This window comes from Ochotona princeps, chromosome 9, assembly GCF_030435755.1.
Source record: "Ochotona princeps isolate mOchPri1 chromosome 9, mOchPri1.hap1, whole genome shotgun sequence".
NCBI lineage: Eukaryota > Metazoa > Chordata > Mammalia > Lagomorpha > Ochotonidae > Ochotona > Ochotona princeps.
The window spans coordinates 60,916,144-60,928,070 of record NC_080840.1 but is presented as its reverse complement, the minus strand read 5'-3'; the positions used below and the strand labels follow the sequence as shown (position 1 = coordinate 60,928,070).

The window sequence follows — 11,927 nt, the reverse complement described above, 5'->3', positions numbered from 1 at the left end:
AGATGTTCACATAGGGTTCTAGCTGATAGGATTGAATTTTGCCTCCAAATCTGAAGAGGAAGAGCTTGGGAAACAGAGGATTATGGCTCAAGTACTTGTGCTGTTGCCACTTGTGCGGGAAATTCAGGTGGAATTCCTATCGCCTGGACTTAGCCTGTCCTGATCCTATGTCTTGTGGGGATTCAAATAAATAAAAATAAATAAAATCTTCAAAATTACTCAATTCTGAGACTGTAACACAAAGACCATCATGGACGATACATTACAAAAATATTTCAGATATCTGAGGAACATCCACACTTGTTTGTGAGTCTACTTTACATGCAAATAAAAAATGCACTAGTATAGATTTTATTATAAATATGTTCAATGAATTGAAAGAATGATTTTGTCTTAAAATACAAAATACCATTATCTTATGTTGAAATATCTGCCACTTTCTATTTCAACAATATAGAAAAATTGAAAAAAATAATACATTACCAAAAGATTGGAAAGGCAAAATAATGACAAAGATCTATAATCTTACTAGTGGTAGATAAGTTACTAAGAGCATATAACTCATCATGATACCTCTTTTTCATTAAGCTGTCTTGTATACAGGGCTTTATATTTATTTTTCAGTGAGATAAACATATTTTAAATCTATTTTTTGAAAGATTTATTCTTTATTTTTGTTAGGGAGAGTTACAGAGAGAGGGATGGCATCTATTTTACTTCTCTTACAGTAGGAAATACAAATAAAATATAAGTCATAATATCTGCAGAATTAAAATTGGATGCGATAATAGTGTTTCTTAATAAGGGAATAGCTAAATAAATAATTATAAGTCTGCAAAATTTTATTTAATGATGAGAAAGCATAAAAATATTTCGTAGAAAGATTGTTTGAAAAATGCATGTGTAGAAAAGACTTCTTATATCCTATTTTTATAAGCAGATTTAAAAAGTGAACCATATTCCACTAACTTTACGTCAATATTTAGAGAATATTCCAGCTGAATATCTCAAATGCAGAAGATGTCTCCAATTACTTAGTGTTGTAAATCAAGCAGCTCCAATGACAATTTCACAGAGGATGCAGCCGAGTTCTGCTCCCCGTCTTACTGCCTCATATGGGAAAAATAACTCATCTTCAAACTATTGTCTGTTTCTGACTGGATCAAACCTTGGATATTTGTTGTTTCTCTCTCTCTCTCTCTCTCTCTTTTTTTTTTTTTTTGGTAAAGATTTGTTTATTTTTATTGGAAAGGCACAGAGGAGAGTAAGATCTTCTGTCTGATGATTCACTCCCCAGGCAGCCTCATCGGCTGGAGCTGAGCCGATCTTAAGCCAGTAGCCAGGAGCCTCTTCCAGGTCTCCCATGCAGGTTCGGGGTCCCAAGGCTTTGGGCTGTCTTCGACTGCTTTCTCAGGCCACAAGCAGGGAGCTGGATAGGAAGTGGTGCTGCCGGGATTAGAACCAGCGCCCATCGGCTCCTGGAGTGTGCAGGGTGAGGACTTTAGCTGCTAGGCTATCACTCCAGACCCTGTTTTTCTACTTTCTTTGTGAATATTGGATAAGGAATTTCTGTGGAAATGAAAGCCTTACTTTGGTCTCTGCATTGTTAGGGGAACGTGGGCAGTCATCCTTTTTAATTTCTTCAAAGCTATTTAGACAAACTCTGATATGATTTAATGCTATTATTAGTAATCAGAGAGAATTGTCTTGCAGTCACTTCTGATTTTATTTATATCATCAGGTGGAAAAAGGCCTGGATAAAAAGGCTGTAAAAATTGCGTATCTGGTCAGCTTTAGTAGCAAAGAGGAGGGTAGTACATGCAATGGAGAAAGGAAAAGTAGAAAAGATAAGTTTTGTAATAATATATCTTCATATTCTTACTGAAGAGACAGGAAAAGATCTGGAGTACTATCTGCCAAATAATTAAAAAATGTGTTCTCAGAAAGTTCATAAAGATGCATTTTATGAGAAAGTATACACAAATTTGGCAAGATTTTTGGAGCTTAATATTTAATTTCCATTTGGCATGAATTTTTCAAACCGGCTTCATGCTCATTTCTGAGCAACGATGGATGGTCAACATTGATGTGGGATGCAGATCATGCTTCCATTTTTAGCTTTACATGGAGCTGTACATCTCTGAAATAACTATAAACATTTATACTTTTGTAAACACAGTGTATAAAAATTCACTCAAGAAGGAAAACAGTAAATAGAAGATGTCTGTAAACTCCAGTTGAAGTTCATTAGAGTTATAATTATTGTAAGCTGAGTCTTGCTCAATAGTTGATAGAGATTATGGACAAAAATATGGATGACTGGGTTTTTAAAATTTTAAAGGCAGAAAAACAGAGTTGCCATGTATTTTTTTTTAATGTGTCTTTATTTCAAAAACAGAGTTACAGAGAGGGGAACACACACACACACACACACACACACACACACACACACACACAAAACATCGTGTCTATCTGCTGAGTTCACTCTCCAGATAGCCAGGGTGAAACTCGTAACCAGGAGCTTCATCCTGGTCTTCCAGGTGGGTGCAGGGCAGGGGCCTGGTTAGGCCATCTTGCACTACTTGTCCAGGTCTACTAGTGTTTTAGCTGGAGAAGAAGCTGCCAGTACTCAAAACCGGTGCCCACGTGAGTTGCTGGCGTAGATAGCATAACTTATTCTGCTATGACACCATTCTGTGTATTGATCCATGTAGGTGGAGACCTTCAGAAAAGTCTGGTTGCTTTAGGTGAGGGATAGAGATTTTCAATGTTAAAGCAAGGACAATGTAAAAATTTTGTTTGGAAAAAGACAATTTTTTTTCTTAAACTAGATCTAATTTATGTCATCTGGTAGGTTTATAAAAAGACAAAGCTAAGAGCTAAAATAGGTTTTAAAGTTCCATTGCTTCTCGGCCTTTTGGGTAAGATCAAGTCTAAGTTTTAAAGTTCCAACTGATGGTAGCTAAGCTGATAAGCCAGAAGCAGAGCAACAGCTTTGGTGACCTAAAGGCACACTGTTAGTTAATTCAAGTGCTACATTATTGCATTCTTTAGGTTCAGTTACATTATTTGTTTCACCATCTTAAAAGGGACATAATAGTAACATATTGCAATAATGTAATGCTATTGGGCTCGTACTTTTGCAAAGATCCAGTCCTACCGCTAGTTTAAGAACAAAACAAAATTGCTGGTTCTTGATTCTGACTCCTTGTATCATTACACCTTCCCCAATTATCTCCTTGCTCCACTCCAACTTTTTATCATTTTTGCAGAATGTCACTTTAGAACATCTACCACTAAATTTGAATGCTGGTTGCATATTGTTTATTAGAACCAATGATGCAAAGTCAGTGCAGAAGTAAGAACAACACCTATCTTTGTTAGGATGTTCTATAGCATTCAGTAAGCATGCCACTGTGAAAAGTCCTATCTCCTTCAACATTCCAGAAGTAGACATTTTCTCTTTGTAATACAAATGAGAAAACTGAGACAATTTTAGGGAATTATCAGAGCAGAAATTAACCTTTGATTTTTCTTAATTAATATTCTAAACTAATCCCTCTGTGGTGTTTATGTGAGTTGGCCTGATACACATACAACTATGATTCAACGAAGCTCTCATGCAGAAACACAGCAAAACCTTCTAGGGTTTCTTGTTGTAGTTGGCAAAAGGGTTTCCTCATTCTGAATATAAAAGAGTTTGTCAATGCATCAAGCTAATACGTGATAACACACACACACACACACACACACACACACACACACACACAGACAGAGTCGTAGCCATGTTTTCCCTCAAAGCTATAAAAACTTTAACTAATGAAAGAAAAGCTATTCAGGTTCACATCTTACGAGATGCTATATAGTTTTTTTTATTGTTTTGTGATACAGTTGAATAGGCACTGGGGTTTCACCCTCCCCCCCCCACAGTTTCCTCCCCTCCTCTCTGTTCTCTGCTCCAGTCTTACAATGGGTATCTTTCCTGAATTTTCACAAGCCCATCATACTGCCACTGAGGTGTCTCCCAGTTATATAAGAGATTATCAGTCATTTTCTTGTATGTCCATCCTTATAGTGCAAGCAAGAGGACTTCACTCTGTTTTAATATCAGTCCTATCCTGCAGCTATTACCCAACAATAAACTATACATAGGAATCATAGTGTAAGGGGGATACAATGTATTAGTGACACCAATACGTGAAATCAAAACATCTGAAAATTCAGTGAAAATATTAACAGAAAACTCAGACTTTAATGTAATACATACAAAATAAATGGTTAACTGCAACAAATATATTTCATTATTGTTTAAAAATAAAATGACTTAAATGGTCCGATTATTTTTCCAAAATTATTTTGTCATGAACATGGCTGTTTCACTTTACAGATAGATAAGGGGGAGTAAACGTTGAAATTTTGCTCTATGGAGTTGTTGTCTACTCAGGGGAGCAATAAATGAGCCAAGGTTTCATTCCTAAAGGTGTACTTGGGAAGTTTGATCTGAGAATGATGTCATGTTTTAAGATATTCAGCTGCAACAATCAATAACCAAATTTGGTTCAATCCAACAACTAAACTTTCTAAGGCTAAGTCTTCTACTCCTGAAGGTTTCATCAATCCATGTGGTGTGGACATGAAGAAGATGACTAATTAGGGGGAAACCCCGGAGAAGGATGCTGAGGCAGAAGTTGTGGTGATTTTGAGCAGAAGCAACTTAGCAGGAGAGGGTATAGCGATGTCTGACTGAAGGATCCTATAGACAGGTGGTGGCCAAGATCCCAGTGAGAAGGAGGCGGGGAGCATTTTCACCATTTTCAGATGTTCAATTCAGTTATATCAGTCTGTCGCGCTGCTGTGCAACGAACAGTGCCAACCACTTTCAGAGCCTTTTCATCATTTCTAACTGAAGCTCTGTAAGTAACTATTAAAGAGCAGGCAGCTCTGAGTTTCCCCAACTCCCCTTCAGCAATTGGTAATTATCGTTCTATTTGCTGTCTCTATAAAATGAACCTCATATCAGTGGAATCAGACAACATGTATTCTTTGTATTTGGCTTACTATGCTTAGCATGGTGTCTTCAAGTATTATCCACGGCATGGATCAGAATGCTTTCCTTTTTAAAGGCAGAACAATATTCCTTTAGCTTTTTTCCTTCTTGCACTTTATTTACTTATTTATTTATTTGTTGAATATTTATTTTGTTTATTTGAAATGCAGAGAGGAGAGAGAGAGGTGTCCATCTGATGATTCACTCCTGAAATGCCTGCAACAACCAAGGTTGAGCCAGTCCAAAGACAGGAGCAGAAATTTCATCCAAGTCTTTCATGTTGGGGACAGGGGCCAAATGAATGAAATCATTTTCCTCCGAGGAAGCATTAGTGGGAAGCTCAACTGGGAGAGCAGACAGAACTTGAACTGACTCTGGCATTGGACGCAGCCATCTCAAGGAAGAGCCTAATTCAAGGTGCTGCAGCATCTGCCCCGATGCTGATCTAACTCCATTATTTTCAGAAAGCTCTTGTGGGGTTGCAAGTTCTTGCAGTGGGTTGTAGCATGCAGGACTCCAGGCCCTGCTACATTTTCTTCTTGAACAGAAAGAAAAGAAACTAACGAAACAATTATAAACCTTGTTCCCTACAGAATCGTCACAATTTTCATTCTTTTTTGAGCTTATTTTGTTTTATCAGGACCTTGAAGAGCTGGATAGTTTATACTTAGCCAGAATGACTATCATTGCAAATTTTTAAATTATTATTTCCACATGTTTAATGCTATATTAAGTAATGATATCAGCAAATAAAATTAGACAATAATACAACCCCCCACAAAAAGATATGCAACTGAAAACTTTTTCAAAAAGCATCTTTAGGATTATAACTAGAAGTTGTAGATAATAATCAAATTCCAGAGTGTCACTTCCCTACCAATAGATAATATTTTTTGTACTCCCTGTATTAGTTATAACAGATAAATGAAAACACTAAATTTGTCAAATTTCACTAAGCATAATGGTTTCTAATTATGTCCACTTACCTGCAAAACACAAGATTCCACTCTTTCTTATGGCTGAATAGTATTCCATAGTGTATACGATGTGTATGTTCTTTATCCAGTCATCTGTTGATGGGTGTCTGGGTTGATTCCATTTCTTCCCTATTGTGGACTGAGGTATTACAACAGCATACTTTCATTTCATTTCTCTATCCACCCAGTCTATGGAAATGTGTTATGGCAGTAAATACTAACACAATGCCTTTTTTATTATTTATTATTTGTAATTCATTAATTACATTGTATTATGTGACACAGTTACATAGGTACTTGGGTTCTCCCCACCCCTCCCCAAACCCTCCCACCATGGTGGATTCCTCCACCTTGTTGCATAACCACAGCTCAAGTTCAGTTGAGATTTCCCCATTGCAAGCGTATAAAAATATGGAACGCTTCACGAATTTGCGTGTCATCCTTGCGCAGGGGCCACGCTAATCTTCTCTGTATGGTTCCAATTTTAGTATAGGTGCTGCCGAAGCGAGCACAACACAATGCCTTTTACATCTAACATTCTATTCCCCTGAATGAATTTCCCATGAATTTTGGGACTTTATCTCAGTTTGAAAGCAATACTTTATTTTATATTATTGCATAAAAGCAGTGAAATAGTATATCCCAAGCGTGTCAGACACAGAGTGAATTTTTCAAAATATTATCTTTTCCCTCACATCCTCTGTTTATTATCACCTGAGCACACTATAAAATGCAAAAGAAACAGTGATGTCACTAAAACTTTTTCAAAATTTAAGTGTTTATTGAGTATCTGTAATGTTCCTGGTAGTAGGGACACATCAGTGGACAAAACCATGCTCTGTTTCCTGCATGGAACTTGCAATCTGTAGCTGACTGCACCCAGTTGCGGGCAGCTGCCCAAGGCAGACGGATGCCGACCCCATCCGCACCTGCCACCCAAACAGCAGGGAGGGCTGGAAGTTGATTTCTAATCATCAAGTACGAGGGGGTGCAGACTGAATGGCTGAGCACGGTGTATTGGGGTGCAGGGCCAGTGGTGGGGAGGCCTGGACCTGGGGGCCAGGCTGGCCACATGAACTGCTGCTGTTGCTGCTGCTTCTTGGTGGCCGCCTTTTCGGCCAGGTCCTTGGCCTTCTCCGCAGCTGCCAGTACCATCTGCTTTGCCTTCTCCATTGCTCCCTTGGATGTCTCAATGGGTGTTTTGGAAGGTGCGTTCACATGGTAAACACATCACTCCTCCACCATCATCAGTCGAGAGTGGTTGATATTCCAAGTGAAGGTGGTCATGGTTTTATTGTGTAGGTCCACTATAGAGTTCTCCACGATGAAAACCGAGTGGGCAACATTGGTGGGAAACAGCCGCTGTGCCCAGTGGGGACATCCTGGAAGTCTTGGTCAGGAGTCGCTGTAGCCAGGAGCTTCTGGTCAGGGTTCACCTCCCAGGTGTACAATGTCCTTTGTCAGGACATGTTTGCTATAAGGACTTCGGTATTGCTGCCAAAAGGTGATGAACACTTGGTCCCAGAACTTCGGAGCATACTCTGGCCCAGGAAATACTTCACCATTGTCCCAGCCTCAGCAGACTCAGTGCCCACACAGCTTCAGGGGTACAGGGGCCCCGGGGACATGCAGGAGGCAGGGCTGGGCCTGAGCTCAGTGCACGCCCGGCAAGCTAGCAGCTGCTGCTGCCATGAGGAGCTGACCCATCACTAACACTTTTCAAATACAATCATGATAATAACAGCTAAGCTCTACTAAGTATTTAGATTGGGCCAAATTGTATATCAATATTTTATTTGCAGTAATGTATTAGTCATGGAACCCTGAAGACAAAACATCTTAGGGTTGTACAGTTATTACAGAGGGTGGAGATATTCTTGATATCTATGACTACCTGATTCTTTTGACTGTGTTCTTATTTTCTTATTGTAGTATGTAAGATTCTTATTTTTTCCTTCTATGTCGTGAACAAAAAGAATTTCATTACTGTTCTTACACACCTTGCTATCTAGTAGGAAAATCAGAAGTGAACATTGCTAATTAGTAAGCAGTTAAGTATTCAGTTTCACAGGGTGTTACTAGATCCAGAGGGTAAGTGACTGTTTGAGGGAGCTAAATAAGAGTTTCCAGATCAGTTTGCTAGACTGACAAGGTTGAGAAGTCATTTTAGGAGACCGAAATGAAAGCACAGGGGCATAAAGGCAAGGCTCATTGAGTTCCATATGCAGCTCTAGGTGCCTGGAGTGACACCAGAAAAATGAGGCAGGGGAAGTTTATTGAGGCGAGATTAAGAAGAACATTTGGATGACATGCAGAGGTATTTGAACTCCCTGCTACAGATTACAATAATTGGAAAGCCACTCTTCTGTATCTTCCCACTGGAGCCAGTGCTTCTTCAGAGAAAGTTCCATGTTCTCTTTATCTGTGACTACCAAAAGCCTAGCAAGCTATTGCCACTCAATGAATGTTTATGGAGTCAAAAAGTAAAGGAATGAATGAATGAATGAATGGCTAATATTAATTTAAGCACATGACACTATGTAGTTTAAACCACTTTGATTAAAGGGTAGAGGGCTTAAGCAGAGCAAAAGTATGATAAAACAGTATACTGGAAGAAGCTAGGCTATAAAGGCATGATGAGAAGGATACTGGACATTACTCAGAAGAGAAACTAAATTATTAATCAATGCAAGAAAATCTGAAGAGTTTTCTTGGAAGTGGTGTGAGGTTAAGTAGAGATGAGGTGAAGAATGTTCTGAGGAATACAATTGAGTTTCGATGTCTGTGGCTTCAACTGGTTAGAACTTGTATGCAGGGGTTTCCAATCAACTCTTATATTAACAGACAGAATGCATAGAAACAGACCAGTGGGTTCTACAATCCAACTGTGGAGAAGAGCACTGCCCTCAAACATTAGGTGCATGGTGCAGAATCTTATTTGTCAAATGTGGCAGAAAGAGAGTAGCCTAGATTTGGACTCAAGGGGTGAATCCAATAAAATGGAAATTGTGCTGAAATGTAAGGGAAGCTCTACCTATTCCACAGGATTAAGTGCTGTGGGGAGAAGTAGTGTAATGCTATTTGGTTTGCATTGCTTGGCAGCTTATTATTTGGAGAAATTCCAAGCTGTCTATACAGTTAATTCCAAAATTATTTTCAACGTTTTGCTTGGTGCTATATTTTTCTTTGACTTGCCTGCATTATTATATTTAGCTTCTGAATTGAGTGTTTAAGAAAAGTAAAATTGTATCCAGAATTCACATCTTTTTTTTTTTTATGAAAAGAAGGCTAACACAACATAACAGCAGGAGGATCTATCATATTCAGTTACTTCTTTGCTTAAGTCATTGAATAAGCTGTTAGTAGACATAAAAATTAATATATCCAAATGGAAATTTCAGTGCTACTGGGACATTGGGTTTTATGGTGGGAAAAGCTCTTTATGATGTTAATAGTTTTAATGCTTTGAAGGGAAAGACATTTTTACAAATAGAGGTATAGCTGGAGATTCAACCTAATAATCCAATTATTAAAATAAGGCTAATTTTTATGGTTACAAAAATGTATTAAACATTTATAGTCTTTAATTTTTATTTTTTAAAAATATTTTTATTTATTTGAGAGAGAAGAGAGAGAGAGAGAGACTTCCCTCAGGTATTGGTTCACACTTAAGTGCTTGCAATGGTTGAGACTGGGTCATATTGAAGTCAGAAACTATGAACTTAATGCAGATACTCACACATGGGTAGCAGGAGCCCAAGAGGTTGAGCCATCACCTTCCCCAAGGGTGCATGTTAACAAGAAAGCAGTAGCAGAAGTAGAGTAGTGGCTGACAAATAAACATGGAAAACAATAAGACATGAAAAACCTCAGAAAAACTGGAGCAAAAGTGAAAGAAGTATGACAGTCTTGGGGACACAGAAGTATAACATATACCAGGACAGATAGAAAACTGGTTTTCTAAGCTTGCTTTCTGGTCTCCTTTGAAATGTATAGGAAGGGGGGACTGCATGGCCCCACCACCCCTTGGTTCTGTATGAAATAGAGTGACTTTGTAGTACATTCAGAAGGAATCTGCTATAGAAAAGAGAGTGGGCAAGGTTTTCCTCCATTTGTTTCCAATGCATGCTAAAATAGCCACTTCTAAAGCCACAAGGAGACTACAGTGAAAAGAAGTGAATTTTAAGAGTAATAATTTATCATTACTGTTTGTTCAACATAATTCTAGAGTCTTTCAGTGTCTTTATTGAAAAATATTGGGTAGATATAAGATGGATACAAAAGGAGGATGATTATACACTTTGTGACATTTAATCCCCCCCAAATAACATAATTAAACATCATATAGGAAGAAACTTTCCATTGTACACAACATTGAATTCAATGAAACTGACAATAATTAAGTGAGCAATTACTGTAAACCAGTCTGAAAATTTTCATAAATGAACACTAAAGCCTCATGGTTATTCCTCCTTAGATCACATGTTATTCTTATTTTTTAGGAATTGAAGTTTAGAACTGTTCAGCTACTGGGCAAAAGCACAAGCTGAGTATATCCTTAATGAAAGATTGAAACCCAGCTTTGCTTGGCTTCTGAACCTGAGCTTTCACCCATTGTATGATACTTAAGGCCTCATAAATGTAAATATCCATGGCTTTTTTCATGATTCAAAAATTAATACTATCTCCTGAAGTATTCTTTTTAACGATGCAATGTATGATCTTTATTATTATGATTATTACTTTGTTATTTGAGAGTGGAAGAAGGAAAGAGAGAGAGACGGAAGAGAGAAAGAGAGAGAAACATAGTCCTTTCATCCTCTGATTAACTTGCAAAATGCTAGAGACTCAATCTAGGTCTTTCATGTGGGTGACAGCAACCCAAGTAACTATGACCACCTCCTGTTACCCCTGCCTCTCCCCCTCCCCATCCTCCGGCCCTGCAGTGTGTACACTGGCAGGAAAGTGGAATTGAGAATGAATCCAAAACGTGAACCTGAGCAGTCTCACACAGGATACAGGCACCCCGATTGGTAGCTTAATTGTTGAGACAAATATCTACCAATGAATGAGCTTTTAACTAGAAAATACAGCACACCAGAAGATTCCCCTCTGAAGTATTGGTGTTTATTCACAGAAGCAGTTTCACCATTATCCCAGGATAAATACAGTTGCAATACAGAAACAGATGAAAGTGGCTGTAAAAACATCCTTAAGCATTCTATACACAAATGCAGTAGTGTTGAAATTCTGACCAATTTAGTCATCTTTTTGGAGGGATAAGGACATTGCCTGTGTGTGTAGGGGGGACATGTCTGTTAGTTTTTGTTATGAATTAGTAGAAGTTAAACTAATAATTATAAGAAATTACACAATGGGTCTCACACCATTGAAATGTTCTAATGAAAATTATTCCTCCCTCTTTTAAGGGGAAACCAAGCTTTTCTTAGGCTTTGCTTTTCTCACTATCCTGGAGAGTTCAAGGGGAGGGTAGACATTTTCTCTAGAAAGAATGAACCCATGCTGCCAAGAAGCTAGCAGTTACTCCTCAGAGTGGAGCCCTAGAAAAGCAGCAGGCTGCTCTTCTGCACCAAGCACATCCCAGACTTCCTCTGCCGGATGACTTCAGGCTGAGTCACCCCTCTTCTGTCACACGCAGCTCTTCACGGCCTGTTCTCAGGGTTGTTTCACATTTTGCTCTTGCATGTGGTATTTCCAGCCTCCTTAAACTTTTAATGTACCTTCAGGCGTTGTCTTAAAAACATTTGAGAACTATTCTGAAAACAGCTAATGAATGCGTATACATATGGGTTTGCTAAATTTCCTAAACTAAAAAAAAAAAAATCCATGAAATAGAAGTTCAACTACTATAAACTGAATCTCAAAATGTGTACTTTTCAATG

General features: G+C 38.3%; 1 non-coding gene and 1 pseudogene across 1 annotated transcript; both read right to left on the bottom strand.

Annotated features, from left to right (window-relative positions):
* Window positions 1-6,429: 6,429 nt before the first annotated feature.
* On the bottom strand, window positions 6,430-6,536 carry LOC118757520 (U6 spliceosomal RNA). Its single transcript, XR_004995232.2, has one exon. It is a non-coding gene; the product is annotated as a U6 spliceosomal RNA (small nuclear RNA).
* Window positions 6,537-6,795: 259 nt separating this feature from the next.
* On the bottom strand, window positions 6,796-7,589 carry LOC118757511 (PRELI domain-containing protein 1, mitochondrial-like; annotated as a pseudogene).
* Window positions 7,590-11,927: the final 4,338 nt, after the last annotated feature.